This window comes from Salvelinus namaycush, chromosome 34 (genome assembly GCF_016432855.1).
Source record: "Salvelinus namaycush isolate Seneca chromosome 34, SaNama_1.0, whole genome shotgun sequence".
NCBI classification, from domain to species: domain Eukaryota; kingdom Metazoa; phylum Chordata; class Actinopteri; order Salmoniformes; family Salmonidae; genus Salvelinus; species Salvelinus namaycush.
This window is the reverse complement of record NC_052340.1, coordinates 29,552,134-29,565,494: the sequence shown is the minus strand read 5'-3', so window position 1 is coordinate 29,565,494 and position 13,361 is coordinate 29,552,134.

The following is a 13,361-nucleotide window of genomic DNA, read 5'->3' as shown; positions in this document are numbered from 1 at the left end:
AGTATAGAGGTTTAGGAAAGTCTATGGTTGCCTGGTTTGGTTCTCAATCAGAGACAGCTGTTTATTGTTGTCTCTGATTTGTTAGGGTTGCGAAAGTTCAACTGAGATAGGAACAGTAGCACACCTGAACTTGGTTAAAATAATTGTTTAATTCAAAAGTTAATAAATGGCAAATACATTTTTCGTATATACGGGTTCACTGCACCACCCCGCAGGGTGGAACAGAGAAGACACTTGTTCCTGACAAAGATAGTATATTATACTCGTGACAGAGATTAGTTCCCACTTCCGAGCCGGCCTGTCAGAGTAGAGACTGGGCGTGGTTTAGACTCACCCAGCCTATCGTTGGTGTTGGCACATAAGCTGGTCCCAGCCCCTTTGCTCTCTCTGGTGTCCTTTCGCTGTTGCTGTGTAGATTACGCTCCTTCACCCCAGAGACTGGGGTCAGACAGTTTTATAACATTGTCTGAGATATCTGCACCTGTTATACAATGTCCACTGTTCTCGCTCAAGGCCAACTACAGCTTCCCAGCACTCTTATCTGAGCTAACTGTTACTTCCAGCACACACACAGACACCCAGGCGCCCAGGCCAACAGTTTGTCAATATCCAATCACATATGATATAGTTGCTAATCACGTTTGTTATAGTATTCAATCACATATGATATAGTTGCTAATCACGTTTATAGTATTGGGTTATAGTGCATGACTCAGAACCTCACATATGTTTTTCGTGTGTATAGTTTATCTGTTATTGTCTGGTCAGCAGTCTCCTGATTCACCCCCCTCCTGTGTCTCTCTAAGATTAGCACAGTCTCGGTCACACAGTACAGCGCCCACACTACTGATACTTTGTTGCATACACACACATATTTCATACACACACACATTTCAGGCTGTGGCCTCATGGTTAGACAGAGCACTGGTAAGAGTAGAGACTAATGGAAAATACAGGTTCACATGAGTCAGTAATTTAAACTTTAATGCATAAGAAGCCCTACTAGCTTATAGTTAGTTAAGCAGGTCAAAAAACCTTATAAAACCCCACAGATTGGGAGCCATATTTAAGGCAGCCATAGGCTTTAGGTGATTGTGGGTAATTGTCTATGTCTAAACGTTAGTAGCTTGTGTGTGCACTTTCGTTTTGTAGCTTCATGGTCGTTTGTTGTTTTGTATAGTTTGTAAAAGTGTTTCGTTTCGTGTTCATCTTCGTTATAAATAAAAGGGAAGATGTATTCATATCACGCTGCGACTTGGTCCACTCTTTCACCAGAAGACGATCGTGACAGAATTACCCACCATACCAGGACCAAGCAGCGTGATACAAGGCAGCAGCAGCGATCGCAGGACTATGGGAATTGGGAGGAAATATTAGACGGCGGAGGACCCTGGGCACAACCAGGGGAATATCGCCGCCCCAAGGCAGAGCTGGAGGCAGCGAAAGCAGAGAGGCGCCGGTATGAGGAGCTAGCACGGCAGAGCGGCTGGCAACCCCAAAAATTTCTTGGGGGGGAGGCTCTCGGGGAGTGTAGCTGGGTCAAGTAGGAGACTTGATCCAGCTCCCCGTGCTTCTCGTGAGGAGCCGAAGAAAGAACCAGAGACAGTCGGGCTGATATTGGAGGTGAGCAATGGGAATGAAGCTGAGACTGTGGATGAATTAATGGGGAAATTGGAGGAGAGAGAGAAGAGGGATTTGCTGTTGTGGAGCATAAAGCACCGCATCCGCTTGAAGGAGCGTGTGCGGGATTTGATGTCACCTGAGTCAGCTCTTCATACTCGTCCTGAGGTGCGTGCTAGCAGTCTGGTGAAGACTGTGCCAATACCACGCACTAGCCCTATGGTGCGTGTCTCCAGCCCATTACCACCAGTGCCTACACCACGCACCAAGCCTCCTGTGCGTCTCCAGAGTCCTGTTGCTGTTTCCCACACTAGCCCTGAGATGCGTGTCCCCAGCCCGGTACCACCAGTTCCGGCACCACACACTAGGCCTAATGTGCGTCTCCAGAGCCCTGTACGCACTGTTCCTTCTCCCTGCACTCGCCCTGAGGTGCGTGCCCTCAGTCCGGTACCACCAGTTCCGGCACCACGCACCAGGCCTATAGTGCGCTTTGAGAAACCAGTGTGCCCTGTTCCTGCTCCCCGCACTAGCCCTGAGATGCGTGTCCCCAGCCCGGTACCACCAGTTCCGGCACCACGCACTAGGCCTAATGTGCGTCTCCAGGGTCCAGTATGCCCTGTTCCTTCTCCCTGCACTAGCCTTGAGGTGCGTGTCTCCAGTCCGGTACCACCAGTTCCGGCACCACGCACCAGGCCTACAGTGCGCCTCAGCCGACCAGAGTCTGCCGTCTGCCCAGCGGCGCCTGAACTGCCCGTCTGCCCAACGGCGCCTGAACTGCCCGTCTGCCCAACGGCGCCTGAACTGCCCGTCTGCCCAACGGCGCCTGAACTGCCCGTCTGCCCAACGCCGTCTGAACTGTCCGTCTGCCAAGCGCCGCATGAACTGCCTGTCTGTACTGAGCCTTCAAAGCCGCCCGTCTGTACTGAGCCTGCAAAGCCGCCCGTCTGTACTGAGCCTTCAAAGCCGCCCGTCTGTCATGAGCCTTCAGAGCCATCTGCCAGACAGGAGCCGCTAGAGCCGTCCGCCAGACAGGAGCCGCTAGAGCCGTCCGCCAGACATGAGCCGCTAGAGCCGTCCGCCAGACAGGAGCCGCTAGAGCCGTCCGCCAGACAGGAGCAGCCAGAGCCTTCCGCCAGACAGGAGCAGCCAGAGCCTTCCGCCAGACAGGAGCAGCCAGAGCCTTCCGCCAGACAGGAGCAGCCAGAGCATTCCGCCAGACAGGAGCAGCCAGAGCCTTCAGCCAGCCGTGAGCAGCCAGAGCCTTCAGCCAGCCGTGAGCAGCCAGAGCCGTCAGCCAGCCGTGAGCAGCCAGAGCCGTCAGCCAGCCGTGAGCAGCCAGAGCCGTCAGCCAGCCGTGAGCAGCCAGAGCCGTCAGCCAGCCGTGAGCAGCCAGAGCCGTCAGCCAGCCGTGAGCAGCCAGAGCCGTCAGCCAGCCGTGAGCAGCCAGAGCCGTCAGCCAGCCGTGAGCAGCCAGAGCCGTCAGCCAGCCGTGAGCAGCCAGAGCCGTCAGCCAGCCGTGACCAGCCAGAGCCGTCAGCCAGCCAGGATCCGCCAGAGCCGTCAGCCAGCCAGGATCCGCCAGAGCCAGCCAGCCAGGATCCGCCAGCCAGCCAGGATCCGCCAGAGCCGTCAGTCAGCCAGGATCCGCCAGAGCCAGCCAGCCAGGATCCGCCAGAGCCATCTGCCAGTCCGGAGCTGCCCCTCAGTCCGGAGCTGCCCCTCAGTCCGGAGCTGCCCCTCAGTCCGGAGCTGCCCCTCAGTCCGGAGCTGCCCCTCCGTCCAGTGGCGCCCTCTGGGATGGTATTCAGTCCGGGACTCGCCGTTCCAAAGGCGCCACCAAAGCGGTTAGTGACTATGGTGGAGGGGGGTCCACGTCCCGCACCCGAGCCGCCACCATAGGAAGGCCCACCCGGACCCTCCCCTTCTGTGTCAGGTTTTGCGGCCGGAGTCCGCACCTTTGGGGGGGGGGGTACTGTCACACCCTGGCCTCTGTTATATTGATTTTCTTTATTAGTTTAGTTAGGTCAGGGTGTGACATGGGGGATGTTTGTGTGTTTTGTCTAGTTTAGGGTGTGTGTATTGTTTAGGGGGTTGTGTATGGGGTTGTGTTCAGTATAGAGGTTTAGGAAAGTCTATGGTTGCCTGGTTTGGTTCTCAATCAGAGACAGCTGTTTATTGTTGTCTCTGATTGGGAGCCATATTTAGGGCAGCCATAGGCTTTAGGTGATTGTGGGTAATTGTCTATGTCTAAACGTTAGTAGCTTGTGTGTGCACTTTCGTTTTGTAGCTTCATGGTCGTTTGTTGTTTTGTATAGTTTGTAAAAGTGTTTTGTTTCGTGTTCATCTTCGTTATAAATAAAAGGGAAGATGTATTCATATCACGCTGCGACTTGGTCCACTCTTTCACCAGAAGACGATCGTGACACCTAGCTACTGTCTTGCTGCTTTCCACATGACGAATGTTCTACGCAGCCGAGCGTGTATCAAGACAAGTGAAAGAGTCTGTCAGGGCTCAGTCTGAGTATAGGCGGATTTGTTTTGCATCGCCGGTGCCATAGTTAAGCCATATATGCTGATATTGTGGCGAGAGTAAATAGCTGCATGTAGCTCAGGAACTAAAAACAACATGAAATCGCTAGACTGCCTATTTGTGTTGTGCCTACAGTATAGTAAACTTAAAGAAAACAGAAGGAAAAATACGTTTTTTTTATTGATGACAGTAATAGCACGTTAGTTAACATTAATAAAGGAAACAAGAGTGTGAAGAAAGTAATTAAAATAGGAAAGGAGTTGTCACGGCCGTTGAAAGGAGAGGACCAAGGTGCAGCGTGGTGAGCGTACATTTTCCTTTTATTAATAAAAATGACGCCGAACAAAAAAATAAACACCACAAAAACAAACCGTGAAGCTAAAGGCTATGTGCCCTAAACAAAGTAAACTTCCCACAAACACAGGTGGGAAAAAGGGCAGCCTAAGTATGGTTCTCAATCAGAGACAACGATAGACAGCTGTCCCTGATTGAGAACCCTACCCGACCAAAACATAGAACTAAAAAACATAGAATACCCACCCCAACTCACGCCCTGACCAAACCAAAATAGAGACATAAAAAGGATCTCTAAGGTCAGGGCATGATATGAGTTTCGGGGGGTAGGTTACATGTTCATTGTGGTTATGTTGTGTTTATAAGTGAGGTCTGTTGATGTGGTATGGGATGTGAGGTTAAGCTTGTATCAGTCTGGCTTTGACATCTGGAGCATGACTGACAGGTGTTTCTGTGGCCCATTATGCTTCTTCTACGGTTTTCTTGTGATGTGTTGTGGATTGCGCTGTTCAGGTATTTCTGTCCTATTATTGTCTGTCTTTCTGTGATGGTCTTGACTCCAGATACAGTATGTGTTGAATGTATTGTGTTTATGAAGCCGGGTAATCTGTATGCCAGTTGTATTAATTTGTTCTGTATTTTTAGTAGTCTGTTCATTTGATGTGTGGAGGCTGTAATCCAGTGCATATTCAAGAATTGATCTGATTTTAAAATAGTTTTGCGTGCTGCTCCATGTTTATTTCCACAAAGTGCTTTCAAATGATTGATCCTCTTCTGTCCTCTCTCAATGTTCCCAATATGGGTGGTCCGCAGCATGTTTCTTTGAAATGTTACCCCCAGGAACTTATTTTTAAATTGTTATTGTTTTGATGTACATTTTTACATGCTGACTAAAGCGCAGGCTAAAGCGCAGGCTCAGCAAAAACGATAAACCTAATTAGTTTTTCTTCATCTCTCCTCCTTCCTTCAGGCTTCTTTTTCTTCTTTGGACTTTATTTGGCGGTTGGCAACCAACTTTACAGCATTACTACAACCGACCAGAGTGTGGACCTAAGTTCATCTTTCAATCCCCCACATGGGTATATGCTCCTAAAAACCAATGAGGAGAAGGCACGTGGGTATATGCTCCTAAAAACCAATGAGGAGATGGCACGTGGGTACATGCTACTAAAAACCAATGAGGAGATGGGAGAGGCCGGACTTGCAGCGCGTTGAACGTCACAAATAGAACCAATTCTATTTTAGCGCCTGGCCACGCAGACGCTCGCTAGCACTGTGGATGCAATGATTGAATAACATGTATGTGTACATTTATTTTGCCAAGCTCGCGCAAGCGACGCAAGTGGTGTGGTCAGCATGTAATAGGGTTACGAGTTTCTTTAGTTATAGGTTTGTGTTTTTGGTTAATAGGATGCACTCTGTCTTTTTGGGGTTTATTTTAACTTGCCAGTTGTTTGACCACTGTTCTATTTTTTTATATGCACTTTGTGAGTATCTTTGAGGCTAGCTGTGGGCACTTGGAGCTGGTCCAATGGCATAGGTCATCAGCAAATTGTGCTACCTGTTCAATGGAAGGTGGGGGGTAGTAAATGTCTGAGATGTAGATGATGAATAGGAGTGGGCTGAGGACTGTACCTTGGGGGACTCCAGCTTCTGGGGTAAATGTGGAAAGATGGCTGTGGACACCTTAACTTTTATTTGGCGGTTATGGAGGAAGCTTGAGATGATGTTTCTGATTGGATGTGGGAGTTGGAGGTTATTGTCGGCTAGTCTGTAACGTAGTCCGTTATGCCACATTTTGTCGAATGCTTTCTCTATGTCGAAGAAAACAACAAGATTTTTATTTTAATTTTGGACATTTCTCAGGATGTCCTCTGATAGCCATAAAATATTGTCAGTCTTGGATCATCCAGACTGATACACTACATGGTAAAAAGTATGTGGACACCCTTTGGCTATTTCAGCAACACCCGTTGCTAACAGGTGTATAAAATCGAGCACACATGCACTCTCCATAGACAAACATTGGCAGTAGTATGGCCCAAGTTCAGTGACTTTCAACGTGGCACCGTCATAGGATGCCACCTTTCTTCCCTGCTAGAGCTGTCCCGGTCAAATGTAAGTGTTGTTATTGTACAGTAGAAACGTCTAGGAGCAACAACGGCTCAGCCACGAAGTGGTAGGCCACACAAGCTCACAGAACGGCACCGTTGAGTGCTGAAGCACGTAGTATGTGAAAATGGCCTGTCCTCGGTTGCAATACTCACTACCGAGTTACAAACTGCCTCTGGAAGCAAAGTCACAAGAACTGTTCATCGGGAGTTTCATGAAATGGGTTTCCATGGTTTCCAATGGATAACATAAATAGGAAACACATAAAATAATAACAGTAAGCTACACCAACATTAGTTATCATTCATACAAAGTATTGGGTACATTTCCACAGTAGATTTGCTGTGGTGAAAGAGGGAATACTTTATGCTTGTCAAATAGATACTGTAAATCACGCTTAGTCTGTTTAAAAAGGACTAAATTGTTACGATAATTCCAACCAGAGGGCGAACATATATTGAAAGACTATGTTTGCAAACTGGAGTAAGGTTACACTGACATCATCTATTAGGGAGCTGTAATGAGATGACTACAAATTGTTGCAAATGAGATCAGCCATGTTCGGGTGAATTTAGAATGTATTGATGGTTTAAGGAGACATCAGCTGGCAATAATCTAGTGTTAGCGATAGTTATTTGCAGGGGTGAAACTTTCACTGGGGACGGGGGACATTCGGACAGGGGGGACATCTGAAAATTGCATTTTTGTCCCCCCCCAGTTTTATAATTGGAATGTGATACAAAATTAGTCCAGGGGTGCTTTAGGACCATGCAGACTCCTCCGAGCGGTCGGGTAGGCTGTTTGGAGTGTTTATTCAGTACATTTAAAAAAAAAAATTATGCCCACTCACTTATAAAACCAAAGTTGCGCCCCTGGTTATTTGATTATATTCCAATTCATTCTGTAAGCTACCTGTTACCCTAGCCATTGTTGCATAATAAAAGGTGTGCTCACAATCTATTGTTATTTGTCCAATGATTTAATCTTTATTAAAGGTATTTTATTAAGGAGTGGGTAACTCCCATTCCTTTCATAATTTTTTAGCTTCAATTGAAGAACATTGTTGGTGTCACGAACGTCGTAGTGAGGAGACCAAAGCGCAGCGTGATGTGAATACATACTTTTAATGTAAGACGAATGACCACAAAGAACACTAAACAAACTAACAAAAGTGAACGCTATAAACAATGAGTGCAGACATGCAACTTCACGTAGACAATAACCCACAAACCAAACTGGAAAATGGCAACCTAAATAGGATCCCCAATCAGAGACAACGATAAACAGCTGCCTCTGATTGGGAACCAATCTAGGCCACCATAGACCTACATATGTCTAGACTAGACACACACACCTAGACATACAAAAAACCCTAGACAAGACAAAAACACACATACCACCCTCGTCACACCCTGACCTAACCAAAATAATAAAGAAAACAAAGAATACTAAGGTCAGGGCGTGACAGTTGGGAAGATAGGGGTCAAAGGGCAGTGGGCCTATTGCTTACCTTGAAATACACTGAGTATAATAAACATTAGGAACACCTGCTCTTTCCATGACATAAACTGACCAGGTGAAAGCAATGATCCCTTATTGATGTAACTTGTTAAATCCACTTCAATCAATGTAGGTGATGAGGAGGAGACCGGTTAAAGAAGGACTTTTGTGTTGTTGAGACAATTGAGACATGGATTGTGTATGTGTGCCATTCAGAGAGTGAATGGGCAAGACAAAAAATGCTGGAGTTTTCATGCTCAACAGTTTCCCGTGTTGATCAAGAACGGTCCACCACCCAAAGGACATCCAGCCAACTTGACACAACTGTCGGAAGCATTGGATTCAACATGGGCCAGCATGTGGAACGCTTGCGACACCTTGTAGAGTCTATGCCCTGACGAATTGAGGCTGTTCTGAGGAAGATACTCCTAATGTTTGGTATACTCAGTGTATAATAAAACAATTGATATATTAAAAAAAAAATGTATTTTCCCTAATTAAAAATACATCTACCCCCTACGAATGTCAATTTATTATAATCCACATACGAATTCACACGAGACGGGCTGTAGCCTGCATATGCTACTTGAACTGACGCCCAGTGGACTTTCAGTCTAAGGTACAATGTAGGTACGGCATTGTATAGCCTACAAACACCACTTCCAGCTGCCCCCTGGCGGCAAATACTAAATATTCAATATTCATTCAAATCCTCCTGCTGCAGGATTATTTTCTTCCTGCGACGAAATGGTTCAAATTAAGATCCAACATCTGTAGAGCACCCCTCACCCCCCACATACTGCTCCGAGGCAGGCCTCTGACCTGTTTTACACATACTGTAGAAGAGATGTCCTGAAATGCGATAGATAAAACATTTATGATTCGATTTCAGTAGATTTTTTATTGGTTTGTTTAGGTGTTGATGAATTAATACATTTTGTTACATACATTTTCTGTCCTTTAGCAGACGCTCTTATCCAGAGCAACTATGGATAAGTGCCTTGGTGAAGGGCACATTTATAGATGTCAGCGACCTTTGGGCTACTGTCAGGGCACTCTTAACCGCAAGGCTACCTGCCGCCTAATAATATATAAATGGATGACCTTTATAAAGAAAATGCATAAAAAAATACAAAATGTATCTTTAACATTGCACCATATTAAAGTAAGTAACATGGGGTTTGGTTTATTACATACACAGTACATCCTGGTCAAAGAAAAGTTCAGACCAGGATACAGATAGACCCCCCCCAAAAAAACTCCAAACTGAACACACTGGGTAGACCTGAGAGAGAGAAAACGGGTTACTTTCATGAACAACAACAAATACTTGTCCAGAGCCATAGAGCCAGCAATATCCTGGTAACCTATGTAACTACATTGTTCTTACATTACACTTGATTTGGTATAGCCTTTGAGCCAGCTCATAACATAGAAATAAACTAATTGAAAATGACCAGTAGTTAATGACAGGGGGTGCCTTGTTACAATTGTTGTTACCAGGTCCTAGCCTATTTATCAACCTTGGTATTACATGTGGATTCGATGGTAGTGGCACCTTGTAGTTACATGTAACAAGGTCAGATGTTGGTTAGAGTTATTAACATGGTAATTCACAGGTGATTTTCAAATGTGTAACTACAAAACATTACTTACATAGTTAAACAAGAAAATGTGTAATAACATCAGTAGTTACACCATGTGGAATAACTTTCAGCAAGAGGATGTGTAATTACACATTCATTGCTCCAATTGTGTATTCAAGGGACATTTCAACTTCATACTCATCATCTCCAGAGGAGAGGAAGATAAGTGTTTCCAATGACATCATCAACCAATTAGTAGACAATTAGTAGTGTGGAAGAAAATGTAATTTGTTATCTTATTTGGCCTGAAGAAGAGACAGGTCATCCTGTTTCTCTTAGATTGCTAATTCTTACAGAAAGTTGTCCATTTACCTTTTTGTAGTCTGTTTTATAACTGTTTCTAACTTTCTGTGAAACGATCTTTCATAGCTCCTGCTATCCCAGGATGTGTGGGGGAGTGGTCATGTCCTTGGAATGATTAGTCGTTCTTTTTCCTTTACTATCTGTGGTGATGAGCAGAAGGACCGGACTCATTCGTAGTGCATGTGTAACACCCCACCCATCCTCAGTCTGTGAGAACAAAGAGCGAGTTGAATTGTTTTCCCATGCATGTTCAAATAAAGCTTTTGAATATTGAGATTGGACTGCCTTATGACTGGTTTTTCCACCACAGTAGGCAAAGTCTACTCATAATTGCTAAAATCACACGGCACACACCCATGATGTCATTGGAAACACTTATCTTCCTCTATTTTTTTACTACAAAACATAACAAATGCGCCATTTTCACATAATGCTGATGTTGAGGTGGTGCAGAGTATGTGTGTGTGTGACCAAATGCAGAGACATGGGTAGTCATTTCTATCCCTTAAAATTATCACATTCATTTACAGAGAAACCTATCCTACCCCTGTTACCATGCAGGGGCCAGGATGATGTAGGCACTTGTGAAATGCCGATGTCATACGGACCACGAGAACACCCGTGGGTCCTTTAAACATTCTATAAACGTTGGTTAAATGTTCCTGTTACTTCAGGTAGTGGGTCTCATTCTGCTTACTTTATAGTGTTATTTGCATTATACAAATTACATATATAAACATTGTAGAAATGTTGGGTACATGCTGCAAGGCTGGAAAAACATTGAACATTGGACCTTTTTATAACAATCAGACAGGGAAGAGCAATACGCAACAAAAACTAAAAAGGAGTTGCAGGAAGAGCAACTCGATAGATAGCAATGTAGATCAGTTAGATTTTAAATTAACAATCATGTATTACAGCAATGATGTTAAATATGTTAAATCTGTAAACCTATAGCAAAGTTTTAAATCCACACATTCCCCAAAAAGCCCCATCCCCATTCCAGTGGTGGAAAAAGTACCCAGTTGTCATACTTGAGTAAAAGTAAAGATACCTTAATAGAAAATGACTCAAGTAAAAGTGAAAGTCACGCAGTAAAGTCCTACCTGAGTAAAAGTAAAAAAATATTTGGTTTTAAATATACTTAAGTATCAAAAGTAAATGTAATTGCTAAAATATACTTAAGTATCAAAAGTATAAATCATTTCAAATTCCTTATATTAACCAAACCAGACGGCACCATTTTCTTGTTTTTTTTCATTTAAGGAGCCAGGGGCACAGTTCAACACTCAGGCCTAATTTACAAACGAAGCATTTGTGTTTAGTGAGTCCAGATCAGAGACAGTAGGGATGACCAGAAATGTTCACTTGATAAGTGTGTGAATTAGACAATTTTCGTGTCCATTCAAAATGTAATGAGCACTTTTGGGTGTCAGGGAAAATGTATGGAGTAAAAAGTATATAATTTTCTTTAAGAATGTAGTGAAGTAAAAGTAAAATATAAATAGTAAAGTACAGATACCCAAAACAACTACTTAAGTAGTACTTTAAAGTATTTTTACTTAAGTACTTTACACCACTGCCCCTTTCCCAAAATAAGCCATGATTAAAGCTCATTGAATGAATGAATGATGCCAATCAAACCTAGATCAAAATTAATTCAATGAGAAAAGATACAAAATAAACAAGAATAAAAACATATAAAAAAAAATAGCCATTATCATAATGATATTGTCCATTAAAATGATATACACAACAGCATACTTATCATATGTGTGCATCTCTCTGCATGTCAGTCTGTGAAGATGTTAATGTGTGTGTGTGTTTTCTTTTCAGTGGCGGTGAACAAGGCAAGAACTCACCACTGAAATTAAAACGTATTTATGCAATAACACATCCAGGTTGCAGAAATGTCAGTCAGTGTGTGTGTATGTGTGTGTGTGGACGTGTCTAACTATACTTGTGGGGACAAGAAGTCCTCACAAGAATTGTCCAAAACATTTTTTGACCAACTGGGGACATTATGTTGGTCCCCACAAGGTCAAATGCCATTTCTAGGGGGTTTAGGGTTAAGGTCAGAATTAGTGTTAGAGTTAGAATTTGGGCTAGGGTTAGGAGCTAGGGTTAGGTTTAAGGTTAGGTTTTTGGGTTAAGGTTAGGGTTTGGAGCTAGGGTTAGGGTTAAGGTTAGGGAAAATAGGATTTTGAATAGGACTGAATTGTGTATCTCAACAAGGTTGTACAATACTGTGTGTGTGTGCTTGTGTGTGTGTGTGTACTTTATTCAATGTGTCACTGAATAAGGCATATGAATGTGTAAAACCACAACCATCTGAGCTTGCATATGTGAGCAGACATCTTTACATCGCTGGCAGAAATCAACACCAAGCAGTGGTTTCCTTAGTCATTCAAATAACTAAGGAAACTATGCAGCACATTAAGCCAGCGACTGTCATGAGGAAAATACATGAATAAGTCAAAATCACAGAGGTCAGACTCTTAATCATCTAACCAGACCTCCTCTAGGCAGCTCTATATATCAGTAGGACTATTGATAACTCATACTGTAGTAGGAATGGAGTGCTTTATCATTGGTCATGTATAGATCATCGATCGGTAATGCTGACGGCTTCTAATTGGTCAGTATGGATGGGCTGTAGTGTTTGATCATTGGTCAGTTAGTTCAGATATCTAGTTTCAGTCAGTTGGCTACTGGTCAGCATTATTTAAACTGGTTCTATGTGGTCTGGGTCTGACCTTACTCTGATCACCGTAGTGTTACTGGATAGTGAACATATAGAGTGGGGATGTGAAGTTGGCCAACCAGAAAGCTACCCTGGGTTCTATTGGGGGGGGGGAAGAAACACCCTAAAGCAGCAGATTAGATAACAGAAAACACTTTCATATTGTCATATTTTAGCCTTTTTCACTCTCCCTCTTCCCCCTCTCCTTCTTCTTCTCTTCAAGGTTATAAAGAGCTATTTTTAGAGAAAACTCCATTGTCTTGTGTGCAGACTGGCTCTTATTAAAACTTGTGCGTGTGTGTTTGAGACTGTATTTTCTGAGAGGGTATTACACATAGGATTTTATTTTTTAAATTTCCTCTCAAAGTCAGACCAATAGCCAAGTCTGCAAAATGTGTATGAAAATGCAATTCCTTTTATAGTCAAACCACGCATATTCTATACATTTTGCTCTGACCACCTTTGTTAAGCAGTGACACCTTAACCCATCCCTCCTCTCCTCTCCTCTCCTCTCCCCTCCCTAACACCCAGATCTCTTCTGTTCTGGTTGGGCCAAGCGCAGGGTGAATCCATCCCTCCTCTATAAGAGCTGAGTAACTGTAGGGCCCAAAGG